This window comes from Daphnia pulex, chromosome 2, assembly GCF_021134715.1.
Source record: "Daphnia pulex isolate KAP4 chromosome 2, ASM2113471v1".
In the NCBI taxonomy this organism is placed as follows: domain Eukaryota; kingdom Metazoa; phylum Arthropoda; class Branchiopoda; order Diplostraca; family Daphniidae; genus Daphnia; species Daphnia pulex.
Genome location: NC_060018.1, coordinates 7341811 through 7357176, shown reverse-complemented (window position 1 = coordinate 7357176; position 15366 = coordinate 7341811). Strand labels below are relative to the sequence as shown.

The window sequence follows — 15366 nt, the reverse complement described above, 5'->3', positions numbered from 1 at the left end:
TTAACTACTACTCATCATGAACTAATAGTTTCGTCATATGCTATTAATCGTGGCGGGACTCGAACCCGCAATTTTCGGATAACTACTTTCATAGAAGTCCGACGCCTTATCCATTAGGCCACACGACCTACACTTAAAGAAAGAGCTAGGATTTTGCATCTCTCATTTAACCTGCTCTTCAGTAAGGTCAAACGGAAATATTGGTGAACCAATAAATATTATTACTAGATTGTCTGAAAAATCGGGGCAGTTGTGGCCGAGTGGTTAAGGCGATAGACTTGAAATCTATTCCTCTCTGAGGGCGTAGGTTCGAACCCTACCAACTGCGGTGAATTGCCATTTGTTTCACATGCTAGTATTTTCTAGTGGAACAACTCATTTTCAATCGTTTACTAGTATCTCAAATTTACGCATGATTACAAATATTAACTGTGCAGTCATGGGTATCCTAGGTCCCGGGATCTATCTCGGAACCGTGGAGCCATGACCTGTTACTTGGCGTTTCCAGAAACGTGTCTATTTTTCAGAACCAGTGCCGAAATGCATTATGGCGGTCTTTGAGTGTAGTTTACAAACACAAAATGTAGTCAGAGACAAATTATAGGATGAAAGAATGTGTACCCATTTTGTTTACGAAGAATAGAAAAACGTCCGTACTTCCGTCCGTAAAAGATCTATAAGCAATCGTAAAATTTAAAAATGAACTCGAACGGAAAACTATTGCAATACCAATTATTAAGCCCGGTTAGCTCAGACGGTAGAGCGCGGGACTTTTAATCCTGAGGTCAAGGGTTCAAGTCCCTTATCGGGCGGCTAGTCTTTTGATTTTAGTTAGTATTGTTGGTTTTCCACCATTTATTATCAAGTTAATATCGTTTGAAATCATTCACCATTATGGGCAGAATTCATAGATGTTCATAGACGACAACACGAGTTCTCATGGTGTTTCTTTACGTTAATTCCTACGATGTAGAGAAAGTGCGAACCAAAAGGAAGTACATTCGGATATAGGTCGTGGAACATACACAAATAATGAAATGAGATAGTGAGAAAGAGTATCCCTCATTGTGAGAGTAGAAAGCCTTGATATTTGATACAACTAATTGCAATAGTAAATGTATGTCCAGTTATAGAACTCGAAAGCTGTAAATAGAGTCTGTAGTTAAGATTATTCAAAAAACATGGTTTTCAAGATTGAGACGATGTCCACAGACGGTAATCGCTGTATGTTTATACAACATGGGACGTTTGGCTATCTCCTAGGAAAAAGCTTTGCAATATAACGTCATTCCTCGAATAGGAGATTCAACATAACTCAGCCTTTGTGGCCTAATGGATAAGGCACCGGCCTCCTAAGCCGGGGATTGCGAGTTCGAGTCTCGCCAGAGGTAGCGAGCAACCGAAACTATAATTATCGAAAATCGTCGTTAAATTGGCAATTACTTGTCTTTTGTTTTACTGTTTTCAAGCAAATATTTTCATTGGTCCAAGTGTTGGGAAATCGCTGAAATGGCATGCTTAAACTTGGAAACCTTTGCCAGTGACAATTACTTGGCAGCGGAACTTATTCTGCTGTTTTACAGGTGAACTCTGACTCTCTCATCCTTCTCTGCCGTCTTCACTGGTTCCTGGAGCAACAACGCGCTGAATTCAAGACGCTGGTCATGATGGTAAGGTGTATTCTCGGCAATGTGTACTTGTTGTCTCTCATCTACTTTTAGAAACTATCTAAACCTGGCCTACGATCACAGACCTCGACTTCGATGGACCTGACTGTTCTTACCACTCGTACGGACCATTGTTGAGAGCATGCCTTATCCAGGGTCACCCCGTTGCTTAGTTTGTCTTGTCTTGTCCAGGGCCATCACATATGCTAAAGACCTAAAGACCTTTCGTTCTTCTCTCACTGTGTACTCCCCTACTGATTTTAAACTTGGATGTTCTCCCAAAAAATGACTAGAAATAACTTCTGGCGTCACTTGATCAAATGTTGTGTAGTTACATTTACCAATAAAATGCCACAAAACGCAGATAGTAGGATTCGAACCTACGCTCCAAGATGGAAACTGATTTCGAGTCAGTCGCCTTAACCACTCGGCCATATCTGCATTCACTATTTTAGCAAAATATTTCAAATCTATCAGTACCTTTTTAGAGTGGAAAATATTTAATGAAAGAATTATAGTGGCCCGTAAGAGGATCGAACTCATGACCTCCGCGTTATTAGCACGGCGCTCTAACCAACTGAGCTAACAGGCCAATAAATTCTTAATATATTAATAAAAGGTTCATTCATCATCAGTTAGGTATACTCTGTGTGTCTTTAGAGAGAATGATTTAAGGTATCTACCAAGCAAGGCTATATCAGCAGCCAATTTCAATCGTCACTGTGAAGGCAATGCAAGCCAGTGATATTCATTGAGTGTTCGAGATATATTTGTAGTTTTATTGATCTGACATGATTCCCCATGGTTTGTGGTTAACTACTACTCATCATGAACTAATAGTTTTGTCATATGCTATTAATCGTGGCGGGACTCGAACCCGCAATTTGCCGCAAATGCCACAAAACGCAGATAGTAGGATTCCAACCTACGCTCCAAGATGGAAACTGATTTCGAGTCAGTCGCCTTAACCACTCGGCCATATCTGCATTCACTATTTTAGCAAAATATTTCGAATCTATCAGTACCTTTTTAGAGTGGAAAATATTTAATGAAAGAATTATAGTGGCCCGTAAGAGGATCGAACTCATGACCTCCGCGTTATTAGCACGGCGCTCTAACCAACTGAGCTAACAGGCCAATAAATTTTTAATATATTAATAAAATGTTCATTCATCATCAGTTAGGTATACTCTGTGTGTCTTTAGAGAGAATGATTTAAGGTATCTACCAAGCAAGGCTATATCAGCAGCCAATTTCAATCGTCACTGTGAAGGCAATGCAAGCCAGTGATATTCATTGAGTGTTCGAGATATATTTGTAGTTTTATTGATCTGATATGATTCCCCATGGTTTGTGGTTAACTACTACTCATCATGAACTAATAGTTTCGTCATATGCTATTAATCGTGGCGGGACTCGAACCCGCAATTTTCGGATAACTACTTTCATAGAAGTCCGACGCCTTATCCATTAGGCCACACGACCTACACATAAAGAAAGTGCTAGGATTTTGCATCTCTCATTTAACCTGCTCTTCAGTAAGGTCAAACGGAAATATTGGTGAACCAATAAATATTATTACTAGATTGTCTGAAAAATCGGGGCAGTTGTGGCCGAGTGGTTAAGGCGATAGACTTGAAATCTATTCCTCTTTGAGGGCGTAGGTTCGAACCCTACCAACTGCGGTGAATTGCCATTTGTTTCACATGCTAGTATTTTCTAGTGGAACAACTCATTTTCAATCGTTTACTAGTATCTCAAATTTACGCATGATTACAAATATTAACTGTGCAGTCATGGGTATCCTAGGTCCCGGGATCTATCTCGGAACCGTGGAGCCATGACCTGTTACTTGGCGTTTCCAGAAACGTGTCTATTTTTCAGAACCAGTGCCGAAATGCATTATGGCGGTCTTTGAGTGTAGTTTACAAACACAAAATGTAGTCAGAGACAAATTATAGGATGAAAGAATGTGTACCCATTTTGTTTACGAAGAATAGAAAAACGTCCGTACTTCCGTCCGTAAAAGATCTATAAGCAATCGTAAAATTTAAAAATGAACTCGAACGGAAAACTATTGCAATACCAATTATTAAGCCTGGTTAGCTCAGACGGTAGAGCGCGGGACTTTTAATCCTGAGGTCAAGGGTTCAAGTCCCTTATCGGGCTATCAGTACCTTTTTAGAGTGGAAAATATTTAATGAAAGAATTATAGTGGCCCGTAAGAGGATCGAACTCATGACCTCCGCGTTATTAGCACGGCGCTCTAACCAACTGAGCTAACAGGCCAATAAATTCTTAATATATTAATAAAAGGTTCATTCATCATCAGTTAGGTATACTCTGTGTGTCTTTAGAGAGAATGATTTAAGGTATCTACCAAGCAAGGCTATATCAGCAGCCAATTTCAATCGTCACTGTGAAGGCAATGCAAGCCAGTGATATTCATTGAGTGTTCGAGATATATTTGTAGTTTTATTGATCTGACATGATTCCCCATGGTTTGTGGTTAACTACTACTCATCATGAACTAATAGTTTCGTCATATGCTACTAATCGTGGCGGGACTCGAACCCGCAATTTGCCGCAAATGCCACAAAACGCAGATAGTAGGATTCGAACCTACGCTCCAAGATGGAAACTGATTTCGAGTCAGTCGCCTTAACCACTCGGCCATATCTGCATTCACTATTTTAGCAAAATATTTCGAATGTATCAGTACCTTTTTAGAGTGGAAAATATTTAATGAAAGAATTATAGTGGCCCGTAAGAGGATCGAACTCATGACCTCCGCGTTATTAGCACGGCGCTCTAACCAACTGAGCTAACAGGCCAATAAATTCTTAATATATTAATAAAAGGTTCATTCATCATCAGTTAGGTATACTCTGTGTGTCTTTAGAGAGAATGATTTAAGGTATCTACCAAGCAAGGCTATATCAGCAGCCAATTTCAATCGTCACTGTGAAGGCAATGCAAGCCAGTGATATTCATTGAGTGTTCGAGATATATTTGTAGTTTTATTGATCTGACATGATTCCCCATGGTTTGTGGTTAACTACTACTCATCATGAACTAATAGTTTCGTCATATGCTATTAATCGTGGCGGGACTCGAACCCGCAATTTTCGGATAACTACTTTCATAGAAGTCCGACGCCTTATCCATTAGGCCACACGACCTACACTTAAAGAAAGTGCTAGGATTTTGCATCTCTCATTTAACCTGCTCTTCAGTAAGGTCAAACGGAAATATTGGTGAACCAATAAATATTATTACTAGATTGTCTGAAAAATCGGGGCAGTTGTGGCCGAGTGGTTAAGGCGATAGACTTGAAATCTATTCCTCTCTGAGGGCGTAGGTTCGAACCCTACCAACTGCGGTGAATTGCCATTTGTTTCACATGCTAGTATTTTCTAGTGGAACAACTCATTTTCAATCGTTTACTAGTATCTCAAATTTACGCATGATTACAAATATTAACTGTGCAGTCATGGGTATCCTAGGTCCCGGGATCTATCTCGGAACCGTGGAGCCATGACCTGTTACTTGGCGTTTCCAGAAACGTGTCTATTTTTCAGAACCAGTGCCGAAATGCATTATGGCGGTCTTTGAGTGTAGTTTACAAACACAAAATGTAGTCAGAGACAAATTATAGGATGAAAGAATGTGTACCCATTTTGTTTACGAAGAATAGAAAAACATCCGTACTTCCGTCCGTAAAAGATCTATAAGCAATCGTAAAATTTAAAAATGAACTCGAACGGAAAACTATTGCAATACCAATTATTAAGCCCGGTTAGCTCAGACGGTAGAGCGCGGGACTTTTAATCCTGAGGTCAAGGGTTCAAGTCCCTTATCGGGCGGCTAGTCTTTTGATTTTAGTTAGTATTGTTGGTTTTCCACCATTTATTATCAAGTTAATATCGTTTGAAATCATTCACCATTATGGGCAGAATTCATAGATGTTCATAGACGACAACACGAGTTCTCATGGTGTTTCTTTACGTTAATTCCTACGATGTAGAGAAAGTGCGAACCAAAAGGAAGTACATTCGGATATAGGTCGTGGAACATACACAAATAATGAAATGAGATAGTGAGAAAGAGTATCCCTCATTGTGAGAGTAGAAAGCCTTGATATTTGATACAACTAATTGCAATAGTAAATGTATGTCCAGTTATAGAACTCGAAAGCTGTAAATAGAGTTTGTAGTTAAGATTATTCAAAAAACATGGTTTTCAAGATTGAGACGATGTCCACAGACGGTAATCGCTGTATGTTTATACAACATGGGACGTTTGGCTATCTTCTAGGAAAAAGCTTTGCAATATAACGTCATTCCTCGAATAGGAGATTCAACATAACTCAGCCTTTGTGGCCTAATGGATAAGGCACCGGCCTCCTAAGCCGGGGATTGCGAGTTCGAGTCTCGCCAGAGGTAGCGAGCAACCGAAACTATAATTATCGAAAATCGTCGTTAAATTGGCAATTACTTGTCTTTTGTTTTACTGTTTTCAAGCAAAAATTTTCATTGGTCCAAGTGTTGGGAAATCGCTGAAATGGCATGCTTAAACTTGGAAACCTTTGCCAGTGACAATTACTTGGCAGCGGAACTTATTCTGCTGTTTTACAGGTGAACTCTGACTCTCTCATCCTTCTCTGCCGTCTTCACTGGTTCCTGGAGCAACAACGCGCTGAATTCAAGACGCTGGTCATGATGGTAAGGTGCATTCTCGGCAACGTGTACTTGTTGTCTCTCATCTACTTTTAGAAACTATCTAAACCTGGCCTACGATCACAGACCTCGACTTCGATGGACCTGACTGTTCTTACCACTCTTACGGACCATTGTTGAGAGCATGCCTTATCCAGGGTCACCCCGTTGCTTAGTTTGTCTTGTCTTGTCCAGGGCCATCACATATGCTAAAGACCTAAAGACCTTTCGTTCTTCTCTCACTGTGTACTCCCCTACTGATTTTAAACTTGGATGTTCTCCCAAAAAATGACTAGAAATAACTTCTGGCGTCACTTGATCAAATGTTGTGTAGTTACATTTACCAATAAAATGCCACAAAACGCAGATAGTAGGATTCGAACCTACGCTCCAAGATGGAAACTGATTTCGAGTCAGTCGCCTTAACCACTCGGCCATATCTGCATTCACTATTTTAGCAAAATATTTCGAATGTATCAGTACCTTTTTAGAGTGGAAAATATTTAATGAAAGAATTATAGTGGCCCGTAAGAGGCTCGAACTCATGACCTCCGCGTTATTAGCACGGCGCTCTAACCAACTGAGCTAACAGGCCAATAAATTCTTAATATATTAATCAAAGGTTCATTCATCATCAGTTAGGTATACTCTGTGTGTCTTTAGAGAGAATGATTTAAGGTATCTACCAAGCAAGGCTATATCAGCAGCCAATTTCAATCGTCACTGTGAAGGCAATACAAGCCAGTGATATTCATTGAGTGTTCGAGATATATTTGTAGTTTTATTGATCTGACATGATTCCCCATGGTTTGTGGTTAACTACTACTCATCATGAACTAATAGATTCGTCATATGCTATTAATCGTGGCGGGACTCGAACCCGCAATTTTCGGATAACTACTTTCATAGAAGTCCGACGCCTTATCCATTAGGCCACACGACCTACACTTAAAGAAAGTGCTAGGATTTTGCATCTCTCATTTAACCTGCTCTTCAGTAAGGTCAAACGGAAATATTGGTGAACCAATAAATATTATTACTAGATTGTCTGAAAAATCGGGGCAGTTGTGGCCGAGTGGTTAAGGCGATAGACTTGAAATCTATTCCTCTCTGAGGGCGTAGGTTCGAACCCTACCAACTGCGGTGAATTGCCATTTGTTTCACATGCTAGTATTTTCTAGTGGAACAACTCATTTTCAATCGTTTACTAGTATCTCAAATTTACGCATGATTACAAATATTAACTGTGCAGTCATTGGTATCCTAGGTCCCGGGATCTATCTCGGAACCGTGGAGCCATGACCTGTTACTTGGCGTTTCCAGAAACGTGTCTATTTTTCAGAACCAGTGCCGAAATGCATTATGGCGGTCTTTGAGTGTAGTTTACAAACACAAAATGTAGTCAGAGACAAATTATAGGATGAAAGAATGTGTACCCATTTTGTTTACGAAGAATAGAAAAACGTCCGTACTTCCGTCCGTAAAAGATCTATAAGCAATCGTAAAATTTAAAAATGAACTCGAACGGAAAACTATTGCAATACCAATTATTAAGCCCGGTTAGCTCAGACGGTAGAGCGCGGGACTTTTAATCCTGAGGTCAAGGGTTCAAGTCCCTTATCGGGCGGCTAGTCTTCTGATTTTAGTTAGTATTGTTGGTTTTCCACCATTTATTATCAAGTTAATATCGTTTGAAATCATTCACCATTATGGGCAGAATTCATAGATGTTCATAGACGACAACACGAGTTCTCATGGTGTTTCTTTACGTTAATTCCTACGATGTAGAGAAAGTGCGAACCAAAAGGAAGTACATTCGGATATAGGTCGTGGAACATACACAAATAATGAAATGAGATAGTGAGAAAGAGTATCCCTCATTGTGAGAGTAGAAAGCCTTGATATTTGATACAACTAATTGCAATAGTAAATGTATGTCCAGTTATAGAACTCGAAAGCTGTAAATAGAGTTTGTAGTTAAGATTATTCAAAAAACATGGTTTTCAAGATTGAGACGATGTCCACAGACGGTAATCGCTGTATGTTTATACAACATGGGACGTTTGGCTATCTTCTAGGAAAAAGCTTTGCAATATAACGTCATTCCTCGAATAGGAGATTCACCATAACTCAGCCTTTGTGGCCTAATGGATAAGGCACCGGCCTCCTAAGCCGGGGATTGCGAGTTCGAGTCTCGCCAGAGGTAGCGAGCAACCGAAACTATAATTATCGAAAATCGTCGTTAAATTGGCAATTACTTGTCTTTTGTTTTACTGTTTTCAAGCAAAAATTTTCATTGGTCCAAGTGTTGGGAAATCGCTGAAATGGCATGCTTAAACTTGGAAACCTTTGCCAGTGACAATTACTTGGCAGCGGAACTTATTCTGCTGTTTTACAGGTGAACTCTGACTCTCTCATCCTTCTCTGCCGTCTTCACTGGTTCCTGGAGCAACAACGCGCTGAATTCAAGACGCTGGTCATGATGGTAAGGTGCATTCTCGGCAACGTGTACTTGTTGTCTCTCATCTACTTTTAGAAACTATCTAAACCTGGCCTACGATCACAGACCTCGACTTCGATGGACCTGACTGTTCTTACCACTCGTACGGACCATTGTTGAGAGCATGCCTTATCCAGGGTCACCCCGTTGCTTAGTTTGTCTTGTCTTGTCCAGGGCCATCACATATGCTAAAGACCTAAAGACCTTTCGTTCTTCTCTCACTGTGTACTCCCCTACTGATTTTAAACTTGGATGTTCTCCCAAAAAATAACTAGAAATAACTTCTGGCGTCACTTGATCAAATGTTGTGTAGTTACATTTACCAATAAAATGCCACAAAACGCAGATAGTAGGATTCGAACCTACGCTCCAAGATGGAAACTGATTTCGAGTCAGTCGCCTTAACCACTCGGCCATATCTGCATTCACTATATTAGCAAAATATTTTGAATCTATCAGTACCTTTTTAGAGTGGAAAATATTTAATGAAAGGATAATAGTGGCCCGTAAGAGGATCGAACTCATGACCTCCGCGTTATTAGCACGGCGCTCTAACCAACTGAGCTAACAGGCCAATAAATTTTTAACATATTAATCAAAGGTTCATTCATCATCAGTTAGGTATACTCTGTGTGTCTTTAGAGAGAATGATTTAAGGTATCTACCAAGCAAGGCTATATCAGCAGCCAATTTCAATCGTCACTGTGAAGGCAATGCAAGCCAGTGATATTCATTGAGTGTTCGAGATATATTTGTAGTTTTATTGATCTGACATGATTCCCCATGGTTTGTGGTTAACTACTACTCATCATGAACTAATAGTTTCGTCATATGCTATTAATCGTGGCGGGACTCGAACCCGCAATTTTCGGATAACTACTTTCATAGAAGTCCGACGCCTTATCCATTAGGCCACACGACCTACACTTAAAGAAAGTGCTAGGATTTTGCATGTCTCATTTAACCTGCTCTTCAGTAAGGTCAAACGGAAATATTGGTGAACCAATAAATATTATTACTAGATTGTCTGAAAAATAGGGGGAGGTGTGGCCGAGTGGTTAAGGCGATAGACTTGAAATCTATTCAACTCTAAGGGCGTAGGTTCGAACCCTACCAACTGCGGTGAATTGCCAATTGTTTCACATGCTAGTATTTTCTAGTGGAACAACTCATTTTCAATCGTTTACTAATATCTCAAATTTACGCATGATTACAAATATTAACTGTGCAGTCATGGGTATCCTAGGTCCCGGGATCTATCTCGGAACCGTGGAGCCATGACCTGTTACTTGGCGTTTCCAGAAACGTGTCTATTTTTCAGAACCAGTGCCGAAATGCATTATGGCGGTCTTTGAGTGTAGTTTACAAACACAAAATGTAGTCAGAGACAAATTATAGGATGAAAGAATGTACCCATTTTGCTTACGAAGAATAGAAAAACGTCCGTACTTCCGTCCGTAAAAGATCTATAAGCAATCGTAAAATTTAAAAATGAACTCGAACGGAAAACTATTGCAATACAAATTATTAAGCCCGGTTAGCTCAGACGGTAGAGCGCGGGACTTTTAATCCTGAGGTCAAGGGTTCAAGTCCCTTATTGGGCGGCTAGTCTTTTGATTTTAGTTAGTATTGTTGGTTTTCCACCATTTATTATCAAGTTAATATCGTTTGAAATCATTCACCATTATGGGCAGAATTCATAGATGTTCATAGACGACAACACGAGTTCTCATGGTGTTTCTTTACGTTAATTCCTACGATGTAGAGAAAGTGCGAACCAAAAGGAAGTACATTCGGATATAGGTCGTGGAACATACACAAATAATGAAATGAGATAGTGAGAAAGAGTATCCCTCATTGTGAGAGTAGAAAGCCTTGATATTTGATACAACTAATTGCAATAGTAAATGTATGTCCAGTTATAGAACTCGAAAGCTGTAAATAGAGTTTGTAGTTAAGATTATTCAAAAAACATGGTTTTCAAGATTGAGACGATGTCCACAGACGGTAATCGCTGTATGTTTATATAACATGGGACGTTTGGCTATCTTCTAGGAAAAAGCTTTGCAATATAACGTCATTCCTCGAATAGGAGATTCAACATAACTCAGCCTTTGTGGCCTAATGGATAAGGCACCGGCCTCCTAAGCCGGGGGTTGCGAGTTCGAGTCTAGCCAGAGGTAGCGAGCAACCGAAACTATAATTATCGAAAATCGTCGTTAAATTGGCAATTACTTGTCTTTTGTTTTACTGTTTTCAAGCAAAAATTTTCATTGGTCCAAGTGTTGGGAAATCGCTGAAATGGCATGCTTAAACTTGGAAACCTTTGCCGGTGACAATTACTTGGCAGCGGAACTTATTCTGCTGTTTTACAGGTGAACTCTGACTCTCTCATCCTTCTCTGCCGTCTTCACTGGTTCCTGGAGCAACAACGCGCTGAATTCAAGACGCTGGTCATGATGGTAAGGTGCATTCTCGGCAACGTGTACTTGTTGTCTCTCATCTACTTTTAGAAACTATCTAAGCCTGGCCTACGATCACAGACCTCGACTTCGATGGACCTGACTGTTCTTACCACTCGTACGGACCATTGTTGAGAGCATGCCTTATCCAGGGTCACCCCGTTGCTTAGTTTGTCTTGTCTTGTCCAGGGCCATCACATATGCTAAAGACCTAAAGACCTTTCGTTCTTCTCTTACTGTGTACTCCCCTACTGATTTTAAACTTGGATGTTCTCCCAAAAAATGACTAGAAATAACTTCTGGCGTCACTTGATCAAATGTTGTGTAGTTACATTTACCAATAAAATGCCACAAAACGCAGATAGTAGGATTCGAACCTACGCTCCAAGATGGAAATTGATTTCGAGTCAGTCGCCTTAACCACTCGGCCATATCTGCATTCACTATTTTAGCAAAATATTTCGAATCTATCAGTACCTTTTTAGAGTGGAAAATATTTAATGAAAGAATTATAGTGGCCCGTAAGAGGATCGAACTCATGACCTCCGCGTTATTAGCACGGCGCTCTAACCAACTGAGCTAACAGGCCAATAAATTCTTAATATATTAATAAAAGGTTCATTCATCATCAGTTAGGTATACTCTGTGTGTCTTTAGAGAGAATGATTTAAGGTATCTACCAAGCAAGGCTATATCAGCAGCCAATTTCAATCGTCACTGTGAAGGCAATGCAAGCCAGTGATATTCATTGAGTGTTCGAGATATATTTGTAGTTTTATTGATCTGACATGATTCCCCATGGTTTGTGGTTAACTACTACTCATCATGAACTAATAGTTTCGTCATATGCTATTAATCGTGGCGGGACTCGAACCCGCAATTTTCGGATAACTACTTTCATAGAAGTCCGACGCCTTATCCATTAGGCCACACGACCTACACTTAAAGAAAGTGCTAGGATTTTGCATCTCTCATTTAACCTGCTCTTCAGTAAGGTCAAACGGAAATATTGGTGAACCAATAAATATTATTACTAGATTGTCTGAAAAATCGGGGCAGTTGTGGCCGAGTGGTTAAGGCGATAGACTTGAAATCTGTTCCTCTCTGAGGGCGTAGGTTCGAACCCTACCAACTGCGGTGAATTGCCATTTGTTTCACATGCTAGTATTTTCTAGTGGAACAACTCATTTTCAATCGTTTACTAGTATCTCAAATTTACGCATGATTACAAATATTAGTGTGCAGTCATGGTTATCCTAGGTCCCGGGATCTATCTCGGAACCTTGGAGCCATGACCTGTTACTTGGCGTTTCCAGAAACGTGTCTATTTTTCAGAACCAGTGCCGAAATGCATTATGGCGGTCTTTGAGTGTAGTTTACAAACACAAAATGTAGTCAGAGACAAATTATAGGATGAAAGAATGTGTACCCATTTTGTTTACGAAGAATAGAAAAACGTCCGTACTTCCGTCCGTAAAAGATCTATAAGCAATCGTAAAATTTAAAAATGAACTCGAACGGAAAACTATTGCAATACAAATTATTAAGCCCGGTTAGCTCAGACGGTAGAGCGCGGGACTTTTAATCCTGAGGTCAAGGGTTCAAGTCCCTTATCGGGCGGCTAGTCTTTTGATTTTAGTTAGTATTGTTGGTTTTCCACCATTTATTATCAAGTTAATATCGTTTGAAATCATTCACCATTATGGGCAGAATTCATAGATGTTCATAGACGACAACACGAGTTCTCATGGTGTTTCTTTACGTTAATTCCTACGATGTAGAGAAAGTGCGAACCAAAAGGAAGTACATTCGGATATAGGTCGTGGAACATACACAAATAATGAAATGAGATAGTGAGAAAGAGTATCCCTCATTGTGAGAGTAGAAAGCCTTGATATTTGATACAACTAATTGCAATAGTAAATGTATGTCCAGTTATAGAACTCGAAAGCTGTAAATAGAGTTTGTAGTTAAGATTATTCAAAAAACATGGTTTTCAAGATTGAGACGATGTCCACAGACGGTAATCGCTGTATGTTTATATAACATGGGACGTTTGGCTATCTTCTAGGAAAAAGCTTTGCAATATAACGTCATTCCTCGAATAGGAGATTCAACATAACTCAGTCTTTGTGGCCTAATGGATAAGGCACCGGCCTCCTAAGCCGGGGATTGCGAGTTCGAGTCTCGCCAGAGGTAGCGAGCAACCGAAACTATAATTATCGAAAATCGTCGTTAAATTGGCAATTACTTGTCTTTTGTTTTACTGTTTTCAAGCAAAAATTTTCATTGGTCCAAGTGTTGGGAAATCGCTGAAATGGCATGCTTAAACTTGGAAACCTTTGCCAGGCAGTGACAATTACTTGGCAGCGGAACTTATTCTGCTGTTTTACAGGTGAACTCTGACTCTCTCATCCTTCTCTGCCGTCTTCACTGGTTCCTGGAGCAACAACGCGCTGAATTCAAGACGCTGGTCATGATGGTAAGGTGCATTCTCGGCAACGTGTACTTGTTGTCTCTCATCTACTTTTAGAAACTATCTAAACCTGGCCTACGATCACAGACCTCGACTTCGATGGACCTGACTGTTCTTACCACTCGTACGGACCATTGTTGAGAGCATGCCTTATCCAGGGTCACCCCGTTGCTTAGTTTGTCTTGTCTTGTCCAGGGCCATCACATATGCTAAAGACCTAAAGACCTTTCGTTCTTCTCTCACTGTGTACTCCCCTTCCTATTTTAAACTTGGATGTTCTCCCAAAAAATGACTAGAAATAACTTCTGGCGTCACTTGATCAAATGTTGTGTAGTTACATTTACCAATAAAATGCCACAAAACGCAGATAGTAGGATTCGAACCTACGCTCTAAGATGGAAATTGATTTCGAGTCAGTCGCCTTAACCACTCGGCCATATCTGCATTCACTATTTTAGCAAAATATTTCAAATCTATCAGTACCTTTTTAGAGTGGAAAATATTTAATGAAAGAATTATAGTGGCCCGTAAGAGGATCGAACTCATGACCTCCGCGTTATTAGCACGGCGCTCTAACCAACTGAGCTAACAGGCCAATAAATTCTTAATATATTAATAAAAGGTTCATTCATCATCAGTTAGGTATACTCTGTGTGTCTTTAGAGAGAATGATTTAAGGTATCTACCAAGCAAGGCTATATCAGCAGCCAATTTCAATCGTCACTGTGAAGGCAATGCAAGCCAGTGATATTCATTGAGTGTTCGAGATATATTTGTAGTTTTATTGATCTGACATGATTCCCCATGGTTTGTGGTTAACTACTACTCATCATGAACTAATAGTTTCGTCATATGCTATTAATCGTGGCGGGACTCGAACCCGCAATTTTCGGATAACTACTTTCATAGAAGTCCGACGCCTTATCCATTAGGCCACACGACCTACACTTAAAGAAAGTGCTTGGATTTTGCATCTCTCATTTAACCTGCTCTTCAGTAAGGTCAAACGGAAATATTGGTGAACCAATAAATATTATTACTAGATTGTCTGAAAAATCGGGGCAGTTGTGGCCGAGTGGTTAAGGCGATAGACTTGAAATCTATTCCTCTCTGAGGGCGTAGGTTCGAACCCTACCATCTGCGGTGAATTGCCATTTGTTTCACATGCTAGTATTTTCTAGTGGAACAACTCATTTTCAATCGTTTACTAGTATCTCAAATTTACGCATGATTACAAATATTAACTGTGCAGTCATGGGTATCCTAGGTCCCGGGATCTATCTCGGAACCGTGGAGCCATGACCTGTTACTTGGCGTTTCCAGAAACGTGTCTATTTTTCAGAACCAGTGCCGAAATGCATTATGGCGGTCTTTGAGTGTAGTTTACAAACACAAAATGTAGTCAGAGACAAATTATAGGATGAAAGAATGTGTACCCATTTTGTTTACGAAGAATAGAAAAACGTCCGTACTTCCGTCCGTAAAAGATCTATAAGCAATCGTAAAATTCAAAAATGAACTCGAACGGAAAACTATTGCAATA

At 40.0% G+C, this 15366-nt stretch overlaps 37 non-coding genes across 37 annotated transcripts; 15 read left to right on the top strand and 22 right to left on the bottom strand.

Annotated features, from left to right (window-relative positions):
* Window positions 1-44: 44 nt before the first annotated feature.
* Window positions 45-128, bottom strand: Trnar-ucu. The gene is given in 2 exon segments: window positions 45-80; window positions 92-128. It is a non-coding gene; the product is annotated as a tRNA-Arg (tRNA).
* Window positions 129-246: 118 nt separating this feature from the next.
* On the top strand, window positions 247-328 carry Trnas-uga. Its single transcript has one exon. It is a non-coding gene; the product is annotated as a tRNA-Ser (tRNA).
* A 411-nt stretch (window positions 329-739) lies between these two features.
* On the top strand, window positions 740-812 carry Trnak-uuu. Its single transcript has one exon. It is a non-coding gene; the product is annotated as a tRNA-Lys (tRNA).
* Window positions 813-1318: 506 nt separating this feature from the next.
* Trnar-ccu lies at window positions 1319-1391 on the top strand. The gene has a single exon. It is a non-coding gene; the product is annotated as a tRNA-Arg (tRNA).
* A 635-nt stretch (window positions 1392-2026) lies between these two features.
* On the bottom strand, window positions 2027-2108 carry Trnas-cga. Its single transcript has one exon. It is a non-coding gene; the product is annotated as a tRNA-Ser (tRNA).
* Window positions 2109-2185: 77 nt separating this feature from the next.
* Window positions 2186-2259, bottom strand: Trnai-aau. The gene has a single exon. It is a non-coding gene; the product is annotated as a tRNA-Ile (tRNA).
* A 312-nt stretch (window positions 2260-2571) lies between these two features.
* Trnas-cga lies at window positions 2572-2653 on the bottom strand. The gene has a single exon. It is a non-coding gene; the product is annotated as a tRNA-Ser (tRNA).
* Window positions 2654-2730: 77 nt separating this feature from the next.
* Window positions 2731-2804, bottom strand: Trnai-aau. Its single transcript has one exon. It is a non-coding gene; the product is annotated as a tRNA-Ile (tRNA).
* Window positions 2805-3068: 264 nt separating this feature from the next.
* On the bottom strand, window positions 3069-3152 carry Trnar-ucu. The gene is given in 2 exon segments: window positions 3069-3104; window positions 3116-3152. It is a non-coding gene; the product is annotated as a tRNA-Arg (tRNA).
* A 118-nt stretch (window positions 3153-3270) lies between these two features.
* On the top strand, window positions 3271-3352 carry Trnas-uga. The gene has a single exon. It is a non-coding gene; the product is annotated as a tRNA-Ser (tRNA).
* A 530-nt stretch (window positions 3353-3882) lies between these two features.
* Window positions 3883-3956, bottom strand: Trnai-aau. Its single transcript has one exon. It is a non-coding gene; the product is annotated as a tRNA-Ile (tRNA).
* A 312-nt stretch (window positions 3957-4268) lies between these two features.
* Window positions 4269-4350, bottom strand: Trnas-cga. The gene has a single exon. It is a non-coding gene; the product is annotated as a tRNA-Ser (tRNA).
* A 77-nt stretch (window positions 4351-4427) lies between these two features.
* Trnai-aau lies at window positions 4428-4501 on the bottom strand. The gene has a single exon. It is a non-coding gene; the product is annotated as a tRNA-Ile (tRNA).
* A 264-nt stretch (window positions 4502-4765) lies between these two features.
* Trnar-ucu lies at window positions 4766-4849 on the bottom strand. Its single transcript is given in 2 exon segments — window positions 4766-4801; window positions 4813-4849. It is a non-coding gene; the product is annotated as a tRNA-Arg (tRNA).
* A 118-nt stretch (window positions 4850-4967) lies between these two features.
* Window positions 4968-5049, top strand: Trnas-uga. The gene has a single exon. It is a non-coding gene; the product is annotated as a tRNA-Ser (tRNA).
* A 411-nt stretch (window positions 5050-5460) lies between these two features.
* Trnak-uuu lies at window positions 5461-5533 on the top strand. The gene has a single exon. It is a non-coding gene; the product is annotated as a tRNA-Lys (tRNA).
* Window positions 5534-6039: 506 nt separating this feature from the next.
* On the top strand, window positions 6040-6112 carry Trnar-ccu. Its single transcript has one exon. It is a non-coding gene; the product is annotated as a tRNA-Arg (tRNA).
* Window positions 6113-6747: 635 nt separating this feature from the next.
* On the bottom strand, window positions 6748-6829 carry Trnas-cga. The gene has a single exon. It is a non-coding gene; the product is annotated as a tRNA-Ser (tRNA).
* Window positions 6830-6906: 77 nt separating this feature from the next.
* On the bottom strand, window positions 6907-6980 carry Trnai-aau. Its single transcript has one exon. It is a non-coding gene; the product is annotated as a tRNA-Ile (tRNA).
* Window positions 6981-7244: 264 nt separating this feature from the next.
* Trnar-ucu lies at window positions 7245-7328 on the bottom strand. Its single transcript is given in 2 exon segments — window positions 7245-7280; window positions 7292-7328. It is a non-coding gene; the product is annotated as a tRNA-Arg (tRNA).
* Window positions 7329-7446: 118 nt separating this feature from the next.
* On the top strand, window positions 7447-7528 carry Trnas-uga. The gene has a single exon. It is a non-coding gene; the product is annotated as a tRNA-Ser (tRNA).
* Window positions 7529-7939: 411 nt separating this feature from the next.
* Trnak-uuu lies at window positions 7940-8012 on the top strand. The gene has a single exon. It is a non-coding gene; the product is annotated as a tRNA-Lys (tRNA).
* A 506-nt stretch (window positions 8013-8518) lies between these two features.
* Window positions 8519-8591, top strand: Trnar-ccu. Its single transcript has one exon. It is a non-coding gene; the product is annotated as a tRNA-Arg (tRNA).
* Window positions 8592-9226: 635 nt separating this feature from the next.
* On the bottom strand, window positions 9227-9308 carry Trnas-cga. Its single transcript has one exon. It is a non-coding gene; the product is annotated as a tRNA-Ser (tRNA).
* A 77-nt stretch (window positions 9309-9385) lies between these two features.
* Trnai-aau lies at window positions 9386-9459 on the bottom strand. The gene has a single exon. It is a non-coding gene; the product is annotated as a tRNA-Ile (tRNA).
* A 264-nt stretch (window positions 9460-9723) lies between these two features.
* Window positions 9724-9807, bottom strand: Trnar-ucu. The gene is given in 2 exon segments: window positions 9724-9759; window positions 9771-9807. It is a non-coding gene; the product is annotated as a tRNA-Arg (tRNA).
* Window positions 9808-10995: 1188 nt separating this feature from the next.
* Window positions 10996-11068, top strand: Trnar-ccu. The gene has a single exon. It is a non-coding gene; the product is annotated as a tRNA-Arg (tRNA).
* A 635-nt stretch (window positions 11069-11703) lies between these two features.
* Window positions 11704-11785, bottom strand: Trnas-cga. The gene has a single exon. It is a non-coding gene; the product is annotated as a tRNA-Ser (tRNA).
* Window positions 11786-11862: 77 nt separating this feature from the next.
* On the bottom strand, window positions 11863-11936 carry Trnai-aau. The gene has a single exon. It is a non-coding gene; the product is annotated as a tRNA-Ile (tRNA).
* A 264-nt stretch (window positions 11937-12200) lies between these two features.
* On the bottom strand, window positions 12201-12284 carry Trnar-ucu. The gene is given in 2 exon segments: window positions 12201-12236; window positions 12248-12284. It is a non-coding gene; the product is annotated as a tRNA-Arg (tRNA).
* A 118-nt stretch (window positions 12285-12402) lies between these two features.
* Window positions 12403-12484, top strand: Trnas-uga. Its single transcript has one exon. It is a non-coding gene; the product is annotated as a tRNA-Ser (tRNA).
* Window positions 12485-12894: 410 nt separating this feature from the next.
* Window positions 12895-12967, top strand: Trnak-uuu. Its single transcript has one exon. It is a non-coding gene; the product is annotated as a tRNA-Lys (tRNA).
* Window positions 12968-13473: 506 nt separating this feature from the next.
* On the top strand, window positions 13474-13546 carry Trnar-ccu. The gene has a single exon. It is a non-coding gene; the product is annotated as a tRNA-Arg (tRNA).
* Window positions 13547-14185: 639 nt separating this feature from the next.
* On the bottom strand, window positions 14186-14267 carry Trnas-cga. The gene has a single exon. It is a non-coding gene; the product is annotated as a tRNA-Ser (tRNA).
* Window positions 14268-14344: 77 nt separating this feature from the next.
* On the bottom strand, window positions 14345-14418 carry Trnai-aau. The gene has a single exon. It is a non-coding gene; the product is annotated as a tRNA-Ile (tRNA).
* Window positions 14419-14682: 264 nt separating this feature from the next.
* On the bottom strand, window positions 14683-14766 carry Trnar-ucu. The gene is given in 2 exon segments: window positions 14683-14718; window positions 14730-14766. It is a non-coding gene; the product is annotated as a tRNA-Arg (tRNA).
* A 118-nt stretch (window positions 14767-14884) lies between these two features.
* Trnas-uga lies at window positions 14885-14966 on the top strand. The gene has a single exon. It is a non-coding gene; the product is annotated as a tRNA-Ser (tRNA).
* The last annotated feature ends 400 nt before the right edge of the window (window positions 14967-15366 follow it).